This window comes from Lissotriton helveticus, chromosome 11, assembly GCF_964261635.1.
Source record: "Lissotriton helveticus chromosome 11, aLisHel1.1, whole genome shotgun sequence".
Taxonomy (NCBI): domain Eukaryota; kingdom Metazoa; phylum Chordata; class Amphibia; order Caudata; family Salamandridae; genus Lissotriton; species Lissotriton helveticus.
Genome location: NC_136072.1, coordinates 39,478,937 through 39,496,168, shown reverse-complemented (window position 1 = coordinate 39,496,168; position 17,232 = coordinate 39,478,937). Strand labels below are relative to the sequence as shown.

Below are 17,232 nucleotides of genomic sequence, written 5' to 3'. Positions count from 1 at the left end.
AGAAAGTTTTTAGCAGAGGGTAAGGAACTGGGATTGAAACCAAGGTCAAAGCTGTGCGGAAGAGAAGAATGGAAAGCAGTAGTACAAATAATAGATATGAACATATAGATGCAGCATGGGAAGCAAAGCAGGGAAGAGAAAGAGAGAACATTCCAGGAAATGCCCAGGAGATAGACAATAGCACAACTAAAAGGGAAGAATGAAATTCAAAGCATGCCCAGAAAAGTGTTTGAAGGTCCCACCAGTCATTTATGCTTATTATTGTGTGTCTTTACTTTCAAAGTACAGGGTGGATCCTTTTACGATCCCTCTCTTGTATTTCAGCAGACACAGATAGTTGAGAAGTCTTTTCTCACATAGCTGGCAAAAGCTTGCGCTTTTACTTGCTGGCAGCCTGGGAATGACAGCTTGGTCCTTGGAAGAAAAATCAAGCAAAATTAGCAGAGGATGGTTTCGATCCATCGACCTCTGGGTTATGGGCCCAGCACGCTTCCGCTGCGCCACTCTGCTCCGTTGTGAAAGTGTTCTCTTTATGCAAATAAGGAGCATTCAGCAGAGTAGAGTGGGATTGGTCGGGCTCTCACCTCATTTGCCTAAGTATATCGCAAGGCATGCTGGGTGCAGAAAAACTTAATCTTCCCCTCTCACAATCAGTCATAACTGAAAGCCAGACACTCTCAGGCACTAGCCGTTTCAAACATTTATCAAGACAGCAGCTCTTGAACCCTCTATATCTCTCTCTGTGATACTAGCGCTAACATGCTCAGGATTTGGCTTTACCTGGGAGCCAGAGATCTACCCGGTGAGGGCTTGCCCGGTGTGAGGCTTTTGAGCGTTTGGGAGCGTTCGGGACGTTGGACAGGAAACTATGCAAATTTCAAGCATCCAACCTTCCTGCTGCAGTGAGAGGCTCTTTCCATGGACATCTGCCTCTTGGATTCCTCTCAACTTGCCTTCTGATAAAACATTTTGTGAGCTGCAGTTACCTTCGACAGCTACGAGGTGGCGCTACATTCAGGTCAGAGCACAAGTATGCAAAAATGTTACGGACTTTGGCCAGATTTATCGGTGGGTCTTGCATATTTTTTTCAGAGGCTAGAAATTGCCTAGAAATGCTTTTTAACATAGAGATGCTGGAGGTATAATGTCTGGTCGGGCCTCAGCCCTTTCATTGCCTGCCCAAAATAACATATTTATTACCAGCACATGTGAATGGCGACTCTGCTTTATGAAACTTATCATATATTAGGACAATGAATATAGCAGAAGGGGCGATTGAGATGTTTGCCTACGTATTTTTTAATTTCTATATATATGGCTGATTAATCTGTTCATGATATTTCCATTTTGTGACATGTTGAACTAAAATATATCCTGCTTGCAGAATACATAAGTATTTGCACTGCGTTGGCCGGGAATCGAACCCGGGTCAACTGCTTGGAAGGCAGCTATGCTCACCACTATACCACCAACGCCCTCTGTCATTTATGCTTATTATTGTGTCTCTTTACTTTCAAAGTAAAGGGTGGATCCTTTGACGATCCCTCTCTTGTATTTCAGCAGACACAGATAGTTGAGAAGTCTTTTCTCACATAGCTGGCGCAAGCTTGCGCTTTTCCTTTCTGGCAGCGTGGAAATGACAGCTTGGTCCTTGGAAGGAAAATAAAGCAAATTTAGCAGAGGATGGTTTCGATCCATCGACCTCTGGGTTATGGGCCCAGCACGCTTCCGCTGCGCCACTCTGCTCCTCTGTGAAAGTGTTCTCTTTATGCAGATGAGGAGCATTCAGTGGAGTGACGTGGGCGTTCGGGACGTGAGAGGACGTTGGACAGGAAACTATGCAAATTTGAAGCATCCAACCTTCCTGCTGTAGTCAGAGGCTCTTTCTATGGACATCTGCCTCTTGGATTCCTCTCAACTTGCCCTCTTATGAAACATTTTGTGAGCTGCAGTTACCTCCGATGGCTACAAGGTGGCGCTACATTCAGGTGAGAGCACAAGTATGCCCAAAATGTTAGTGACTTTTGCCAGATTTATCGGTGGATCTTGCATATTTTTTTCAGAGGCTAGATATTGCCTAGAAATGCTTTTTAACATAGAGATGCTGGAGTTATAATGTCTGGTCGGGCCTCAGCCCTTTCATTGTCTGCCCACTGTAACATATTTATTACCAGCACATGTGAGTGGTGACTCTGCTTTATGGAACTTATCATATATTAGGGCAATGAATATAGCAGAAGGGGCGATCGAGATGTTTGCCTACGTATTTGTTTATTTTTTTATATCTGGCTGATTAATCTGTTCATGATATTTCCATTTTGTGACATATTGCATTAAAATATATCCAGCTTGCAGAATATATAAGTATTTGTACTGCGTTGGCCGGGAATCGAACCCGGGTCAACTGCTTGGAAGGCAGCTATGCTCACCACTATACCACCAACGCCCTATGATCTGTATGCTCTCGGTTCTAAACATTACGACCCTGAGTGCAATGTCTATCTTGCACCAGCTTCAACGGTGCATTTGGTTTAGATACCAACATGAAAAGCAGTAGAAAGTTTTTAGCAGAGGGTAAGGAACTGGGATTGAAACCAAGGTCAAAGCTGTGCGGAAGAGAAGAATGGAAAGCAGTAGTACAAATAATAGATATGAACATATAGATGCAGCATGGGAAGCAAAGCAGGGAAGAGAAAGAGAGAACATTCCAGGAAATGCCCAGGAGATAGACAATAGCACAACTAAAAGGGAAGAATGAAATTCAAAGCATGCCCAGAAAAGTGTTTGAAGGTCCCACCAGTCATTTATGCTTATTATTGTGTGTCTTTACTTTCAAAGTACAGGGTGGATCCTTTTACGATCCCTCTCTTGTATTTCAGCAGACACAGATAGTTGAGAAGTCTTTTCTCACATAGCTGGCAAAAGCTTGCGCTTTTACTTGCTGGCAGCCTGGGAATGACAGCTTGGTCCTTGGAAGAAAAATCAAGCAAAATTAGCAGAGGATGGTTTCGATCCATCGACCTCTGGGTTATGGGCCCAGCACGCTTCCGCTGCGCCACTCTGCTCCGTTGTGAAAGTGTTCTCTTTATGCAAATAAGGAGCATTCAGCAGAGTAGAGTGGGATTGGTCGGGCTCTCACCTCATTTGCCTAAGTATATCGCAAGGCATGCTGGGTGCAGAAAAACTTAATCTTCCCCTCTCACAATCAGTCATAACTGAAAGCCAGACACTCTCAGGCACTAGCCGTTTCAAACATTTATCAAGACAGCAGCTCTTGAACCCTCTATATCTCTCTCTGTGATACTAGCGCTAACATGCTCAGGATTTGGCTTTACCTGGGAGCCAGAGATCTACCCGGTGAGGGCTTGCCCGGTGTGAGGCTTTTGAGCGTTTGGGAGCGTTCGGGACGTTGGACAGGAAACTATGCAAATTTCAAGCATCCAACCTTCCTGCTGCAGTGAGAGGCTCTTTCCATGGACATCTGCCTCTTGGATTCCTCTCAACTTGCCTTCTGATAAAACATTTTGTGAGCTGCAGTTACCTTCGACAGCTACGAGGTGGCGCTACATTCAGGTCAGAGCACAAGTATGCAAAAATGTTACGGACTTTGGCCAGATTTATCGGTGGGTCTTGCATATTTTTTTCAGAGGCTAGAAATTGCCTAGAAATGCTTTTTAACATAGAGATGCTGGAGGTATAATGTCTGGTCGGGCCTCAGCCCTTTCATTGCCTGCCCAAAATAACATATTTATTACCAGCACATGTGAATGGCGACTCTGCTTTATGAAACTTATCATATATTAGGACAATGAATATAGCAGAAGGGGCGATTGAGATGTTTGCCTACGTATTTTTTAATTTCTATATATATGGCTGATTAATCTGTTCATGATATTTCCATTTTGTGACATGTTGAACTAAAATATATCCTGCTTGCAGAATACATAAGTATTTGCACTGCGTTGGCCGGGAATCGAACCCGGGTCAACTGCTTGGAAGGCAGCTATGCTCACCACTATACCACCAACGCCCTCTGTCATTTATGCTTATTATTGTGTCTCTTTACTTTCAAAGTAAAGGGTGGATCCTTTGACGATCCCTCTCTTGTATTTCAGCAGACACAGATAGTTGAGAAGTCTTTTCTCACATAGCTGGCGCAAGCTTGCGCTTTTCCTTTCTGGCAGCGTGGAAATGACAGCTTGGTCCTTGGAAGGAAAATAAAGCAAATTTAGCAGAGGATGGTTTCGATCCATCGACCTCTGGGTTATGGGCCCAGCACGCTTCCGCTGCGCCACTCTGCTCCTCTGTGAAAGTGTTCTCTTTATGCAGATGAGGAGCATTCAGTGGAGTGACGTGGGCGTTCGGGACGTGAGAGGACGTTGGACAGGAAACTATGCAAATTTGAAGCATCCAACCTTCCTGCTGTAGTCAGAGGCTCTTTCTATGGACATCTGCCTCTTGGATTCCTCTCAACTTGCCCTCTTATGAAACATTTTGTGAGCTGCAGTTACCTCCGATGGCTACAAGGTGGCGCTACATTCAGGTGAGAGCACAAGTATGCCCAAAATGTTAGTGACTTTTGCCAGATTTATCGGTGGATCTTGCATATTTTTTTCAGAGGCTAGATATTGCCTAGAAATGCTTTTTAACATAGAGATGCTGGAGTTATAATGTCTGGTCGGGCCTCAGCCCTTTCATTGTCTGCCCACTGTAACATATTTATTACCAGCACATGTGAGTGGTGACTCTGCTTTATGGAACTTATCATATATTAGGGCAATGAATATAGCAGAAGGGGCGATCGAGATGTTTGCCTACGTATTTGTTTATTTTTTTATATCTGGCTGATTAATCTGTTCATGATATTTCCATTTTGTGACATATTGCATTAAAATATATCCAGCTTGCAGAATATATAAGTATTTGTACTGCGTTGGCCGGGAATCGAACCCGGGTCAACTGCTTGGAAGGCAGCTATGCTCACCACTATACCACCAACGCCCTATGATCTGTATGCTCTCGGTTCTAAACATTACGACCCTGAGTGCAATGTCTATCTTGCACCAGCTTCAACGGTGCATTTGGTTTAGATACCAACATGAAAAGCAGTAGAAAGTTTTTAGCAGAGGGTAAGGAACTGGGATTGAAACCAAGGTCAAAGCTGTGCGGAAGAGAAGAATGGAAAGCAGTAGTACAAATAATAGATATGAACATATAGATGCAGCATGGGAAGCAAAGCAGGGAAGAGAAAGAGAGAACATTCCAGGAAATGCCCAGGAGATAGATAATAGCACAACTAAAAGGGAAGAATGAAATTCAAAGCATGCCCAGAAAAGTGTTTGAAGGTCCCACCAGTCATTTATGCTTATTATTGTGTGTCTTTACTTTCAAAGTACAGGGTGGATCCTTTTACGATCCCTCTCTTGTATTTCAGCAGACACAGATAGTTGAGAAGTCTTTTCTCACATAGCTGGCAAAAGCTTGCGCTTTTACTTGCTGGCAGCCTGGGAATGACAGCTTGGTCCTTGGAAGAAAAATCAAGCAAAATTAGCAGAGGATGGTTTCGATCCATCGACCTCTGGGTTATGGGCCCAGCACGCTTCCGCTGCGCCACTCTGCTCCGTTGTGAAAGTGTTCTCTTTATGCAAATAAGGAGCATTCAGCAGAGTAGAGTGGGATTGGTCGGGCTCTCACCTCATTTGCCTAAGTATATCGCAAGGCATGCTGGGTGCAGAAAAACTTAATCTTCCCCTCTAACAATCAGTCATAACTGAAAGCCAGACACTCTCAGGCACTAGCCGTTTCAAACATTTATCAAGACAGCAGCTCTTGAACCCTCTATATCTCTCTCTGTGATACTAGCGCTAACATGCTCAGGATTTGGCTTTACCTGGGAGCCAGAGATCTACCCGGTGAGGGCTTGCCCGGTGTGAGGCTTTTGAGCGTTTGGGAGCGTTCGGGACGTTGGACAGGAAACTATGCAAATTTCAAGCATCCAACCTTCCTGCTGCAGTGAGAGGCTCTTTCCATGGACATCTGCCTCTTGGATTCCTCTCAACTTGCCTTCTGATAAAACATTTTGTGAGCTGCAGTTACCTTCGACAGCTACGAGGTGGCGCTACATTCAGGTCAGAGCACAAGTATGCAAAAATGTTACGGACTTTGGCCAGATTTATCGGTGGGTCTTGCATATTTTTTTCAGAGGCTAGAAATTGCCTAGAAATGCTTTTTAACATAGAGATGCTGGAGGTATAATGTCTGGTCGGGCCTCAGCCCTTTCATTGCCTGCCCAAAATAACATATTTATTACCAGCACATGTGAATGGCGACTCTGCTTTATGAAACTTATCATATATTAGGACAATGAATATAGCAGAAGGGGCGATTGAGATGTTTGCCTACGTATTTTTTAATTTCTATATATATGGCTGATTAATCTGTTCATGATATTTCCATTTTGTGACATGTTGAACTAAAATATATCCTGCTTGCAGAATACATAAGTATTTGCACTGCGTTGGCCGGGAATCGAACCCGGGTCAACTGCTTGGAAGGCAGCTATGCTCACCACTATACCACCAACGCCCTCTGTCATTTATGCTTATTATTGTGTCTCTTTACTTTCAAAGTAAAGGGTGGATCCTTTGACGATCCCTCTCTTGTATTTCAGCAGACACAGATAGTTGAGAAGTCTTTTCTCACATAGCTGGCGCAAGCTTGCGCTTTTCCTTTCTGGCAGCGTGGAAATGACAGCTTGGTCCTTGGAAGGAAAATAAAGCAAATTTAGCAGAGGATGGTTTCGATCCATCGACCTCTGGGTTATGGGCCCAGCACGCTTCCGCTGCGCCACTCTGCTCCTCTGTGAAAGTGTTCTCTTTATGCAGATGAGGAGCATTCAGTGGAGTGACGTGGGCGTTCGGGACGTGAGAGGACGTTGGACAGGAAACTATGCAAATTTGAAGCATCCAACCTTCCTGCTGTAGTCAGAGGCTCTTTCTATGGACATCTGCCTCTTGGATTCCTCTCAACTTGCCCTCTTATGAAACATTTTGTGAGCTGCAGTTACCTCCGATGGCTACAAGGTGGCGCTACATTCAGGTGAGAGCACAAGTATGCCCAAAATGTTAGTGACTTTTGCCAGATTTATCGGTGGATCTTGCATATTTTTTTCAGAGGCTAGATATTGCCTAGAAATGCTTTTTAACATAGAGATGCTGGAGTTATAATGTCTGGTCGGGCCTCAGCCCTTTCATTGTCTGCCCACTGTAACATATTTATTACCAGCACATGTGAGTGGTGACTCTGCTTTATGGAACTTATCATATATTAGGGCAATGAATATAGCAGAAGGGGCGATCGAGATGTTTGCCTACGTATTTGTTTATTTTTTTATATCTGGCTGATTAATCTGTTCATGATATTTCCATTTTGTGACATATTGCATTAAAATATATCCAGCTTGCAGAATATATAAGTATTTGTACTGCGTTGGCCGGGAATCGAACCCGGGTCAACTGCTTGGAAGGCAGCTATGCTCACCACTATACCACCAACGCCCTATGATCTGTATGCTCTCGGTTCTAAACATTACGACCCTGAGTGCAATGTCTATCTTGCACCAGCTTCAACGGTGCATTTGGTTTAGATACCAACATGAAAAGCAGTAGAAAGTTTTTAGCAGAGGGTAAGGAACTGGGATTGAAACCAAGGTCAAAGCTGTGCGGAAGAGAAGAATGGAAAGCAGTAGTACAAATAATAGATATGAACATATAGATGCAGCATGGGAAGCAAAGCAGGGAAGAGAAAGAGAGAACATTCCAGGAAATGCCCAGGAGATAGATAATAGCACAACTAAAAGGGAAGAATGAAATTCAAAGCATGCCCAGAAAAGTGTTTGAAGGTCCCACCAGTCATTTATGCTTATTATTGTGTGTCTTTACTTTCAAAGTACAGGGTGGATCCTTTTACGATCCCTCTCTTGTATTTCAGCAGACACAGATAGTTGAGAAGTCTTTTCTCACATAGCTGGCAAAAGCTTGCGCTTTTACTTGTTGGCAGCCTGGGAATGACAGCTTGGTCCTTGGAAGAAAAATCAAGCAAAATTAGCAGAGGATGGTTTCGATCCATCGACCTCTGGGTTATGGGCCCAGCACGCTTCCGCTGCGCCACTCTGCTCCGTTGTGAAAGTGCTCTCTTTATGCAAATAAGGAGCATTCAGCAGAGTAGAGTGGGATTGGTCGGGCTCTCACCTCATTTGCCTAAGTATATCGCAAGGCATGCTGGGTGCAGAAAAACTTAATCTTCCCCTCTCACAATCAGTCATAACTGAAAGCCAGACACTCTCAGGCACTAGCCGTTTCAAACATTTATCAAGACAGCAGCTCTTGAACCCTCTATATCTCTCTCTGTGATACTAGCGCTAACATGCTCAGGATTTGGCTTTACCTGGGAGCCAGAGATCTACCCGGTGAGGGCTTGCCCGGTGTGAGGCTTTTGAGCGTTTGGGAGCGTTCGGGACGTTGGACAGGAAACTATGCAAATTTCAAGCATCCAACCTTCCTGCTGCAGTGAGAGGCTCTTTCCATGGACATCTGCCTCTTGGATTCCTCTCAACTTGCCTTCTGATAAAACATTTTGTGAGCTGCAGTTACCTTCGACAGCTACGAGGTGGCGCTACATTCAGGTCAGAGCACAAGTATGCAAAAATGTTACGGACTTTGGCCAGATTTATCGGTGGGTCTTGCATATTTTTTTCAGAGGCTAGAAATTGCCTAGAAATGCTTTTTAACATAGAGATGCTGGAGGTATAATGTCTGGTCGGGCCTCAGCCCTTTCATTGCCTGCCCAAAATAACATATTTATTACCAGCACATGTGAATGGCGACTCTGCTTTATGAAACTTATCATATATTAGGACAATGAATATAGCAGAAGGGGCGATTGAGATGTTTGCCTACGTATTTTTTAATTTCTATATATATGGCTGATTAATCTGTTCATGATATTTCCATTTTGTGACATGTTGAACTAAAATATATCCTGCTTGCAGAATACATAAGTATTTGCACTGCGTTGGCCGGGAATCGAACCCGGGTCAACTGCATGGAAGGCAGCTATGCTCACCACTATACCACCAACGCCCTCTGTCATTTATGCTTATTATTGTGTCTCTTTACTTTCAAAGTAAAGGGTGGATCCTTTGACGATCCCTCTCTTGTATTTCAGCAGACACAGATAGTTGAGAAGTCTTTTCTCACATAGCTGGCGCAAGCTTGCGCTTTTCCTTTCTGGCAGCGTGGAAATGACAGCTTGGTCCTTGGAAGGAAAATAAAGCAAATTTAGCAGAGGATGGTTTCGATCCATCGACCTCTGGGTTATGGGCCCAGCACGCTTCCGCTGCGCCACTCTGCTCCTCTGTGAAAGTGTTCTCTTTATGCAGATGAGGAGCATTCAGTGGAGTGACGTGGGCGTTCGGGACGTGAGAGGACGTTGGACAGGAAACTATGCAAATTTGAAGCATCCAACCTTCCTGCTGTAGTCAGAGGCTCTTTCTATGGACATCTGCCTCTTGGATTCCTCTCAACTTGCCCTCTTATGAAACATTTTGTGAGCTGCAGTTACCTCCGATGGCTACAAGGTGGCGCTACATTCAGGTGAGAGCACAAGTATGCCCAAAATGTTAGTGACTTTTGCCAGATTTATCGGTGGATCTTGCATATTTTTTTCAGAGGCTAGATATTGCCTAGAAATGCTTTTTAACATAGAGATGCTGGAGTTATAATGTCTGGTCGGGCCTCAGCCCTTTCATTGTCTGCCCACTGTAACATATTTATTACCAGCACATGTGAGTGGTGACTCTGCTTTATGGAACTTATCATATATTAGGGCAATGAATATAGCAGAAGGGGCGATCGAGATGTTTGACTACGTATTTGTTTATTTTTTTATATCTGGCTGATTAATCTGTTCATGATATTTCCATTTTGTGACATATTGCATTAAAATATATCCAGCTTGCAGAATATATAAGTATTTGTACTGCGTTGGCCGGGAATCGAACCCGGGTCAACTGCTTGGAAGGCAGCTATGCTCACCACTATACCACCAACGCCCTATGATCTGTATGCTCTCGGTTCTAAACATTACGACCCTGAGTGCAATGTCTATCTTGCACCAGCTTCAACGGTGCATTTGGTTTAGATACCAACATGAAAAGCAGTAGAAAGTTTTTAGCAGAGGGTAAGGAACTGGGATTGAAACCAAGGTCAAAGCTGTGCGGAAGAGAAGAATGGAAAGCAGTAGTACAAATAATAGATATGAACATATAGATGCAGCATGGGAAGCAAAGCAGGGAAGAGAAAGAGAGAACATTCCAGGAAATGCCCAGGAGATAGATAATAGCACAACTAAAAGGGAAGAATGAAATTCAAAGCATGCCCAGAAAAGTGTTTGAAGGTCCCACCAGTCATTTATGCTTATTATTGTGTGTCTTTACTTTCAAAGTACAGGGTGGATCCTTTTACGATCCCTCTCTTGTATTTCAACAGACACAGATAGTTGAGAAGTCTTTTCTCACATAGCTGGCAAAAGCTTGCGCTTTTACTTGCTGGCAGCCTGGGAATGACAGCTTGGTCCTTGGAAGAAAAATCAAGCAAAATTAGCAGAGGATGGTTTCGATCCATCGACCTCTGGGTTATGGGCCCAGCACGCTTCCGCTGCGCCACTCTGCTCCGTTGTGAAAGTGCTCTCTTTATGCAAATAAGGAGCATTCAGCAGAGTAGAGTGGGATTGGTCGGGCTCTCACCTCATTTGCCTAAGTATATCGCAAGGCATGCTGGGTGCAGAAAAACTTAATCTTCCCCTCTCACAATCAGTCATAACTGAAAGCCAGACACTCTCAGGCACTAGCCGTTTCAAACATTTATCAAGACAGCAGCTCTTGAACCCTCTATATCTCTCTCTGTGATACTAGCGCTAACATGCTCAGGATTTGGCTTTACCTGGGAGCCAGAGATCTACCCGGTGAGGGCTTGCCCGGTGTGAGGCTTTTGAGCGTTTGGGAGCGTTCGGGATGTTGGACAGGAAACTATGCAAATTTCAAGCATCCAACCTTCCTGCTGCAGTGAGAGGCTCTTTCCATGGACATCTGCCTCTTGGATTCCTCTCAACTTGCCTTCTGATAAAACATTTTGTGAGCTGCAGTTACCTTCGACAGCTACGAGGTGGCGCTACATTCAGGTCAGAGCACAAGTATGCAAAAATGTTACGGACTTTGGCCAGATTTATCGGTGGGTCTTGCATATTTTTTTCAGAGGCTAGAAATTGCCTAGAAATGCTTTTTAACATAGAGATGCTGGAGGTATAATGTCTGGTCGGGCCTCAGCCCTTTCATTGCCTGCCCAAAATAACATATTTATTACCAGCACATGTGAATGGCGACTCTGCTTTATGAAACTTATCATATATTAGGACAATGAATATAGCAGAAGGGGCGATTGAGATGTTTGCCTACGTATTTTTTAATTTCTATATATATGGCTGATTAATCTGTTCATGATATTTCCATTTTGTGACATGTTGAACTAAAATATATCCTGCTTGCAGAATACATAAGTATTTGCACTGCGTTGGCCGGGAATCGAACCCGGGTCAACTGCATGGAAGGCAGCTATGCTCACCACTATACCACCAACGCCCTCTGTCATTTATGCTTATTATTGTGTCTCTTTACTTTCAAAGTAAAGGGTGGATCCTTTGACGATCCCTCTCTTGTATTTCAGCAGACACAGATAGTTGAGAAGTCTTTTCTCACATAGCTGGCGCAAGCTTGCGCTTTTCCTTTCTGGCAGCGTGGAAATGACAGCTTGGTCCTTGGAAGGAAAATAAAGCAAATTTAGCAGAGGATGGTTTCGATCCATCGACCTCTGGGTTATGGGCCCAGCACGCTTCCGCTGCGCCACTCTGCTCCTCTGTGAAAGTGTTCTCTTTATGCAGATGAGGAGCATTCAGTGGAGTGACGTGGGCGTTCGGGACGTGAGAGGACGTTGGACAGGAAACTATGCAAATTTGAAGCATCCAACCTTCCTGCTGTAGTCAGAGGCTCTTTCTATGGACATCTGCCTCTTGGATTCCTCTCAACTTGCCCTCTTATGAAACATTTTGTGAGCTGCAGTTACCTCCGATGGCTACAAGGTGGCGCTACATTCAGGTGAGAGCACAAGTATGCCCAAAATGTTAGTGACTTTTGCCAGATTTATCGGTGGATCTTGCATATTTTTTTCAGAGGCTAGATATTGCCTAGAAATGCTTTTTAACATAGAGATGCTGGAGTTATAATGTCTGGTCGGGCCTCAGCCCTTTCATTGTCTGCCCACTGTAACATATTTATTACCAGCACATGTGAGTGGTGACTCTGCTTTATGGAACTTATCATATATTAGGGCAATGAATATAGCAGAAGGGGCGATCGAGATGTTTGACTACGTATTTGTTTATTTTTTTATATCTGGCTGATTAATCTGTTCATGATATTTCCATTTTGTGACATATTGCATTAAAATATATCCAGCTTGCAGAATATATAAGTATTTGTACTGCGTTGGCCGGGAATCGAACCCGGGTCAACTGCTTGGAAGGCAGCTATGCTCACCACTATACCACCAACGCCCTATGATCTGTATGCTCTCGGTTCTAAACATTACGACCCTGAGTGCAATGTCTATCTTGCACCAGCTTCAACGGTGCATTTGGTTTAGATACCAACATGAAAAGCAGTAGAAAGTTTTTAGCAGAGGGTAAGGAACTGGGATTGAAACCAAGGTCAAAGCTGTGCGGAAGAGAAGAATGGAAAGCAGTAGTACAAATAATAGATATGAACATATAGATGCAGCATGGGAAGCAAAGCAGGGAAGAGAAAGAGAGAACATTCCAGGAAATGCCCAGGAGATAGATAATAGCACAACTAAAAGGGAAGAATGAAATTCAAAGCATGCCCAGAAAAGTGTTTGAAGGTCCCACCAGTCATTTATGCTTATTATTGTGTGTCTTTACTTTCAAAGTACAGGGTGGATCCTTTTACGATCCCTCTCTTGTATTTCAACAGACACAGATAGTTGAGAAGTCTTTTCTCACATAGCTGGCAAAAGCTTGCGCTTTTACTTGCTGGCAGCCTGGGAATGACAGCTTGGTCCTTGGAAGAAAAATCAAGCAAAATTAGCAGAGGATGGTTTCGATCCATCGACCTCTGGGTTATGGGCCCAGCACGCTTCCGCTGCGCCACTCTGCTCCGTTGTGAAAGTGCTCTCTTTATGCAAATAAGGAGCATTCAGCAGAGTAGAGTGGGATTGGTCGGGCTCTCACCTCATTTGCCTAAGTATATCGCAAGGCATGCTGGGTGCAGAAAAACTTAATCTTCCCCTCTCACAATCAGTCATAACTGAAAGCCAGACACTCTCAGGCACTAGCCGTTTCAAACATTTATCAAGACAGCAGCTCTTGAACCCTCTATATCTCTCTCTGTGATACTAGCGCTAACATGCTCAGGATTTGGCTTTACCTGGGAGCCAGAGATCTACCCGGTGAGGGCTTGCCCGGTGTGAGGCTTTTGAGCGTTTGGGAGCGTTCGGGACGTTGGACAGGAAACTATGCAAATTTCAAGCATCCAACCTTCCTGCTGCAGTGAGAGGCTCTTTCCATGGACATCTGCCTCTTGGATTCCTCTCAACTTGCCTTCTGATAAAACATTTTGTGAGCTGCAGTTACCTTCGACAGCTACGAGGTGGCGCTACATTCAGGTCAGAGCACAAGTATGCAAAAATGTTACGGACTTTGGCCAGATTTATCGGTGGGTCTTGCATATTTTTTTCAGAGGCTAGAAATTGCCTAGAAATGCTTTTTAACATAGAGATGCTGGAGGTATAATGTCTGGTCGGGCCTCAGCCCTTTCATTGCCTGCCCAAAATAACATATTTATTACCAGCACATGTGAATGGCGACTCTGCTTTATGAAACTTATCATATATTAGGACAATGAATATAGCAGAAGGGGCGATTGAGATGTTTGCCTACGTATTTTTTAATTTCTATATATATGGCTGATTAATCTGTTCATGATATTTCCATTTTGTGACATGTTGAACTAAAATATATCCTGCTTGCAGAATACATAAGTATTTGCACTGCGTTGGCCGGGAATCGAACCCGGGTCAACTGCATGGAAGGCAGCTATGCTCACCACTATACCACCAACGCCCTCTGTCATTTATGCTTATTATTGTGTCTCTTTACTTTCAAAGTAAAGGGTGGATCCTTTGACGATCCCTCTCTTGTATTTCAGCAGACACAGATAGTTGAGAAGTCTTTTCTCACATAGCTGGCGCAAGCTTGCGCTTTTCCTTTCTGGCAGCGTGGAAATGACAGCTTGGTCCTTGGAAGGAAAATAAAGCAAATTTAGCAGAGGATGGTTTCGATCCATCGACCTCTGGGTTATGGGCCCAGCACGCTTCCGCTGCGCCACTCTGCTCCTCTGTGAAAGTGTTCTCTTTATGCAGATGAGGAGCATTCAGTGGAGTGACGTGGGCGTTCGGGACGTGAGAGGACGTTGGACAGGAAACTATGCAAATTTGAAGCATCCAACCTTCCTGCTGTAGTCAGAGGCTCTTTCTATGGACATCTGCCTCTTGGATTCCTCTCAACTTGCCCTCTTATGAAACATTTTGTGAGCTGCAGTTACCTCCGATGGCTACAAGGTGGCGCTACATTCAGGTGAGAGCACAAGTATGCCCAAAATGTTAGTGACTTTTGCCAGATTTATCGGTGGATCTTGCATATTTTTTTCAGAGGCTAGATATTGCCTAGAAATGCTTTTTAACATAGAGATGCTGGAGTTATAATGTCTGGTCGGGCCTCAGCCCTTTCATTGTCTGCCCACTGTAACATATTTATTACCAGCACATGTGAGTGGTGACTCTGCTTTATGGAACTTATCATATATTAGGGCAATGAATATAGCAGAAGGGGCGATCGAGATGTTTGCCTACGTATTTGTTTATTTTTTTATATCTGGCTGATTAATCTGTTCATGATATTTCCATTTTGTGACATATTGCATTAAAATATATCCAGCTTGCAGAATATATAAGTATTTGTACTGCGTTGGCCGGGAATCGAACCCGGGTCAACTGCTTGGAAGGCAGCTATGCTCACCACTATACCACCAACGCCCTATGATCTGTATGCTCTCGGTTCTAAACATTACGACCCTGAGTGCAATGTCTATCTTGCACCAGCTTCAACGGTGCATTTGGTTTAGATACCAACATGAAAAGCAGTAGAAAGTTTTTAGCAGAGGGTAAGGAACTGGGATTGAAACCAAGGTCAAAGCTGTGCGGAAGAGAAGAATGGAAAGCAGTAGTACAAATAATAGATATGAACATATAGATGCAGCATGGGAAGCAAAGCAGGGAAGAGAAAGAGAGAACATTCCAGGAAATGCCCAGGAGATAGACAATAGCACAACTAAAAGGGAAGAATGAAATTCAAAGCATGCCCAGAAAAGTGTTTGAAGGTCCCACCAGTCATTTATGCTTATTATTGTGTGTCTTTACCTTCAAAGTACAGGGTGGATCCTTTTACGATTCCTCTCTTGTATTTCAGCAGACACAGATAGTTGAGAAGTCTTTTCTCACATAGCTGGCAAAAGCTTGCGCTTTTACTTGCTGGCAGCCTGGGAATGACAGCTTGGTCCTTGGAAGAAAAATCAAGCAAAATTAGCAGAGGATGGTTTCGATCCATCGACCTCTGGGTTATGGGCCCAGCACGCTTCCGCTGCGCCACTCTGCTCCGTTGTGAAAGTGTTCTCTTTATGCAAATAAGGAGCATTCAGCAGAGTAGAGTGGGATTGGTCGGGCTCTCACCTCATTTGCCTAAGTATATCGCAAGGCATGCTGGGTGCAGAAAAACTTAATCTTCCCCTCTCACAATCAGTCATAACTGAAAGCCAGACACTCTCAGGCACTAGCCGTTTCAAACATTTATCAAGACAGCAGCTCTTGAACCCTCTATATCTCTCTCTGTGATACTAGCGCTAACATGCTCAGGATTTGGCTTTACCTGGGAGCCAGAGATCTACCCGGTGAGGGCTTGCCCGGTGTGAGGCTTTTGAGCGTTTGGGAGCGTTCGGGACGTTGGACAGGAAACTATGCAAATTTCAAGCATCCAACCTTCCTGCTGCAGTGAGAGGCTCTTTCCATGGACATCTGCCTCTTGGATTCCTCTCAACTTGCCTTCTGATAAAACATTTTGTGAGCTGCAGTTACCTTCGACAGCTACGAGGTGGCGCTACATTCAGGTCAGAGCACAAGTATGCAAAAATGTTACGGACTTTGGCCAGATTTATCGGTGGGTCTTGCATATTTTTTTCAGAGGCTAGAAATTGCCTAGAAATGCTTTTTAACATAGAGATGCTGGAGGTATAATGTCTGGTCGGGCCTCAGCCCTTTCATTGCCTGCCCAAAATAACATATTTATTACCAGCACATGTGAATGGCGACTCTGCTTTATGAAACTTATCATATATTAGGACAATGAATATAGCAGAAGGGGCGATTGAGATGTTTGCCTACGTATTTTTTAATTTCTATATATATGGCTGATTAATCTGTTCATGATATTTCCATTTTGTTACATGTTGAACTAAAATATATCCTGCTTGCAGAATACATAAGTATTTGCACTGCGTTGGCCGGGAATCGAACCCGGGTCAACTGCATGGAAGGCAGCTATGCTCACCACTATACCACCAACGCCCTCTGTCATTTATGCTTATTATTGTGTCTCTTTACTTTCAAAGTAAAGGGTGGATCCTTTGACGATCCCTCTCTTGTATTTCAGCAGACACAGATAGTTGAGAAGTCTTTTCTCACATAGCTGGCGCAAGCTTGCGCTTTTCCTTTCTGGCAGCGTGGAAATGACAGCTTGGTCCTTGGAAGGAAAATAAAGCAAATTTAGCAGAGGATGGTTTCGATCCATCGACCTCTGGGTTATGGGCCCAGCACGCTTCCGCTGCGCCACTCTGCTCCTCTGTGAAAGTGTTCTCTTTATGCAGATGAGGAGCATTCAGTGGAGTGACGTGGGCGTTCGGGACGTGAGAGGACGTTGGACAGGAAACTATGCAAATTTGAAGCATCCAACCTTCCTGCTGTAGTCAGAGGCTCTTTCTATGGACATCTGCCT

At 44.1% G+C, this 17,232-nt stretch overlaps 13 non-coding genes across 13 annotated transcripts; all 13 read right to left on the bottom strand.

Moving 5' to 3' along the window:
* Positions 1 to 1,403: 1,403 nt before the first annotated feature.
* On the bottom strand, positions 1,404 to 1,475 carry TRNAG-UCC (transfer RNA glycine (anticodon UCC)). Its single transcript has one exon. It is a non-coding gene; the product is annotated as a tRNA-Gly (tRNA).
* Positions 1,476 to 2,374: 899 nt separating this feature from the next.
* On the bottom strand, positions 2,375 to 2,446 carry TRNAG-UCC (transfer RNA glycine (anticodon UCC)). The gene has a single exon. It is a non-coding gene; the product is annotated as a tRNA-Gly (tRNA).
* Positions 2,447 to 3,958: 1,512 nt separating this feature from the next.
* On the bottom strand, positions 3,959 to 4,030 carry TRNAG-UCC (transfer RNA glycine (anticodon UCC)). The gene has a single exon. It is a non-coding gene; the product is annotated as a tRNA-Gly (tRNA).
* Positions 4,031 to 4,929: 899 nt separating this feature from the next.
* Positions 4,930 to 5,001, bottom strand: TRNAG-UCC (transfer RNA glycine (anticodon UCC)). The gene has a single exon. It is a non-coding gene; the product is annotated as a tRNA-Gly (tRNA).
* Positions 5,002 to 6,513: 1,512 nt separating this feature from the next.
* On the bottom strand, positions 6,514 to 6,585 carry TRNAG-UCC (transfer RNA glycine (anticodon UCC)). The gene has a single exon. It is a non-coding gene; the product is annotated as a tRNA-Gly (tRNA).
* Positions 6,586 to 7,484: 899 nt separating this feature from the next.
* On the bottom strand, positions 7,485 to 7,556 carry TRNAG-UCC (transfer RNA glycine (anticodon UCC)). Its single transcript has one exon. It is a non-coding gene; the product is annotated as a tRNA-Gly (tRNA).
* A 1,512-nt stretch (positions 7,557 to 9,068) lies between these two features.
* On the bottom strand, positions 9,069 to 9,140 carry TRNAG-UCC (transfer RNA glycine (anticodon UCC)). Its single transcript has one exon. It is a non-coding gene; the product is annotated as a tRNA-Gly (tRNA).
* Positions 9,141 to 10,039: 899 nt separating this feature from the next.
* TRNAG-UCC (transfer RNA glycine (anticodon UCC)) lies at positions 10,040 to 10,111 on the bottom strand. The gene has a single exon. It is a non-coding gene; the product is annotated as a tRNA-Gly (tRNA).
* Positions 10,112 to 11,623: 1,512 nt separating this feature from the next.
* On the bottom strand, positions 11,624 to 11,695 carry TRNAG-UCC (transfer RNA glycine (anticodon UCC)). Its single transcript has one exon. It is a non-coding gene; the product is annotated as a tRNA-Gly (tRNA).
* An 899-nt stretch (positions 11,696 to 12,594) lies between these two features.
* On the bottom strand, positions 12,595 to 12,666 carry TRNAG-UCC (transfer RNA glycine (anticodon UCC)). The gene has a single exon. It is a non-coding gene; the product is annotated as a tRNA-Gly (tRNA).
* A 1,512-nt stretch (positions 12,667 to 14,178) lies between these two features.
* TRNAG-UCC (transfer RNA glycine (anticodon UCC)) lies at positions 14,179 to 14,250 on the bottom strand. Its single transcript has one exon. It is a non-coding gene; the product is annotated as a tRNA-Gly (tRNA).
* Positions 14,251 to 15,149: 899 nt separating this feature from the next.
* TRNAG-UCC (transfer RNA glycine (anticodon UCC)) lies at positions 15,150 to 15,221 on the bottom strand. The gene has a single exon. It is a non-coding gene; the product is annotated as a tRNA-Gly (tRNA).
* A 1,512-nt stretch (positions 15,222 to 16,733) lies between these two features.
* TRNAG-UCC (transfer RNA glycine (anticodon UCC)) lies at positions 16,734 to 16,805 on the bottom strand. Its single transcript has one exon. It is a non-coding gene; the product is annotated as a tRNA-Gly (tRNA).
* Between the last annotated feature and the right edge of the window lie 427 nt (positions 16,806 to 17,232).